This window comes from Palaemon carinicauda, chromosome 25 (genome assembly GCF_036898095.1).
Source record: "Palaemon carinicauda isolate YSFRI2023 chromosome 25, ASM3689809v2, whole genome shotgun sequence".
In the NCBI taxonomy this organism is placed as follows: Eukaryota; Metazoa; Arthropoda; class Malacostraca; order Decapoda; family Palaemonidae; genus Palaemon; species Palaemon carinicauda.
The window spans coordinates 45,138,026-45,140,673 of record NC_090749.1 but is presented as its reverse complement, the minus strand read 5'-3'; positions in this window follow the sequence as shown (position 1 = coordinate 45,140,673).

The following is a 2,648-nucleotide window of genomic DNA, read 5'->3' as shown; positions in this document are numbered from 1 at the left end:
ACGGATATCAGATCCTGGTATGGTTTCGTCAACCAGCTGACACCCTTTTTGGCCACCGCGCCCCTCATGGAGCCCTTCCGGGAACTACTGAAGAAATCTACAGGAAAGAAGGTATATTGGGACGAACAACTGCAACACAAGTTCCGACAGGCTCAAGATATTATTTGTCGGCTGGCAAAGGATGGACTACGGTATTACGACAAGACTAGGCCTACAGCAGTAATCACAGATTGGAGTAGGGAAGGTATAGGTTTCGTTGTCCTGCAACAGTACTGTGGTTGTACCTCCCTAGAGACCCCTTTTTGTTGCAAAGGGGGTTGGCGGCTGGCTCTGTGTGGGAGTCGTCACCTGTCTGCTGCCGAATCCGGATACGCAGCAGTGGAAGGAGAAGCTTTGGCAGTGGCCTGGTGTCTACGGAAAGCAAGATTGTTTCTGTTGGGATGCCCCTCCCTCATTATCGTAACAGACCACCGCCCACTAGTGAAGCTTTTGGGGGATAGGGCCCTCACAGATGTGGTGAACCCAAGGTTATTCCGCCTTAAAGAAAAGACTCTGCAATATAAGTTCACAATAAAGTACCTGCCAGGAAAGTGGAATTCAGCAGCCGATTTTCTATCTCGGTACCCCTCCCTAATGGCAGTCCCAGATAAGGAGGACACCATACAAGAAGAAGATATCTCCGCGGCGGTAGCAGCAGCAACAGTAGCTGTATTGAGCCAAGATGACGGTATTACAATGGACGAAGAGATGGTCATGGACGCAGCAAATAATGATCCCGTAACCAGCTGTTGCTTGCAAGAGTCCGTGCTGGGGACTGGCCTAAGCAAAAATCCCAAGAACTACAGTGTCTTCGACCCTTCTACAGCGTAAGGAACAGGTTGGCTGCTGCACAAAGTATGGTGACATATACCCATGAGGAGGGGGCAGTGAGATTAGTGGTACCTGACTCATTACGTAATAAAGTAGCAAGGAACCTGCATGCCAGCCATCAAGGGCTAGATTCGATGTTACGTCGTGCAAGAGCAACCGTGTATTGGCCTGGAATAGCAGGCGACCTGGAACAATGCCGAGCTTCCTGTGATGTCTGCAACCTGCACACGCCCTCTTCACCGCCAGAAGTCATGATTGTTACCCCTCCCCCTGAGTACCCCTTCCAGCAGACGGTGGCTGATCTCTTTCAACTCGAAGGACAAGTTTATTTGGCCTACGCTGACAGACTGACGGGTTGGCTAGAAATAGCGCATTTCCCCAAGGGAACTGGTTCCAACAAAATTATAGCGAAACTACGTGGCTACTTTTCCAGGTGGGGGGCTCCCGAGCAACTCTCCACTGATGGAGGCACTAACTTGGCTAGTGAGGAGATGATGGACTTTCTTAAGAAATGGAGGGTTACTGTCCGCCTTTCATCTGCTCATTATCCGCAGTCAAATGGGAGGGCAGAGGCTGCTGTGAAATCCGCCAAAAGAATCATCCGCTCGAACACGGGGGCCAACGGTAGTTTGGACAACGACAGGTGCACACAGGCAATGCTGCAATACCTGAATACGCCCTTGAGAGAGATAGGCAAGTCACCAGCTCAACTAGCAACAGGAAGAGCACTTCGTGATGGTGTTCCTACAGCAAGACAGCAGTATAAGGTAGATCGCCACTGGAGAAGAACCCTTCGACAGCGGGAAATATTGATGGCATCGTCTAGTGACAGATTTCCCCAATCACCAAGACAACGCTCTTGCAACATGACTCCATTGCATGAGGGCACCCAGGTTAGGATTCAAGATCCCGGGACTAAAAGGTGGGACAGATCAGGTGTCATCATCTCCCATCACCCATACCAGCAGTACACAGTAAGGCTTGACGGGAGTGGAAGGTTATCATTGCGCAACAGAAAACATTTAAAGGGACAGATAGCTTGTCCCACGCCCAGCCCACCGTCTGACCCAACCCCTAGCACCACACCAGCTGACAGCAGCAGTGAGAGCCCGCCCAGGTCTAGCTCCCCCACACCCAGTCTACCCCGTGCTACGAGACCGCAACGCTCCAGGAAAGAACCTGGCTGGCTCACTGAATTTGTTAAATAATATGTAATTGTCATTGCTTTTGTGTACTGCTAGCCTATAAATAGATGATTTCCTTGACCACGTGTTATTATGGATTTTTTTTTTTTTTTTTTAAAGAATTATTGAAAATTCATGCTATACTATACATCTGATAGTGTTGCTCACATTGCTTTGTTCTGTGAATGTTTTAATTTTTTCTTGTATGGCTATGTTTGCAGTATGCAGTTGATCCATTTCTATTATGCCAATTCGACCCATTTTTATTAAGCGATTATTGATTTATTTACTCTGATTATTTTTGTGTAGCTAGATGCTACATTGTGCATCCTATCTGTTTTGTTACTGAGTTACCCCATTTGATAATTATCAGATTGCAGTGTAATTGTTGTAATTATTACATGTCAATCTTGGAGGGGCATGTGGGATCCGTGTGTACGATATGTTTTCCCGCGCATTTATAAAGACGTGCGGAGCCTGTTGCAGGCACTTGTAATCTGGGTATCTGATTAATAAACAATGAATCGTCATCGACTCTTCTTCTTCGACCCCAAGAGAAACAAATAAGGCTGTAGAACCCAGCGGACTAACAAT